The 472-nt window shown below is 59.5% G+C and overlaps 1 protein-coding gene across 2 annotated transcripts in view; it reads right to left on the reverse strand.

Annotated features, from left to right (window-relative positions):
• Window positions 1–472, reverse strand: part of STMN2 (stathmin 2) — a 38,376-nt gene that overhangs the window by 36,539 nt on the left and 1,365 nt on the right. The gene's annotated exons all lie outside the window — the stretch shown is intronic.

Below are 472 nucleotides of genomic sequence, written 5' to 3' on the forward strand. Positions count from 1 at the left end.
GGGCAGCTTCCAGCCTCGGGCCCCGGGCCCCTCCCTGGCTGTGCACCGGGGCCACCAAGCCCGGGAACCAGAGAGCGCGCCAGGCACGAGGCCCGCTGGAGAGAAAGGCCCTGGGTGCGCTAGGGCTCCGACCCCACGCAGCTGGGGTCTAGGCTGAGCCTCGGAAAACGGCCAGTATTTGGCCTCGTCGGACCTACGAATGGGATATTCACGTGGCTCAGTCGAAGCCGCTGACCTCTTTTGTATCTGTTATTACGGATACACATCTGTAGGTTCCAGAAGCTCTTCCTCAAAACGAGCAAAGGAGTTTAAAAAGCCTCCATCTGCGTCTATGCTGATCACCCTTTGCAACATGGTTTTGAAAAGAAAAATGTTCACCCGCTTTCCTCCTCCCTCTGCAAAACCGAACAATGAGGCCAGGGTGCGGACGGGGCGGGGGCGATGGTCAGGTCGCCCTCCCAAACCCAGGCTC

This window comes from Myotis brandtii, unplaced genomic scaffold, assembly GCF_000412655.1.
Source record: "Myotis brandtii unplaced genomic scaffold, ASM41265v1 scaffold55, whole genome shotgun sequence".
Lineage (NCBI taxonomy): Eukaryota > Metazoa > Chordata > Mammalia > Chiroptera > Vespertilionidae > Myotis > Myotis brandtii.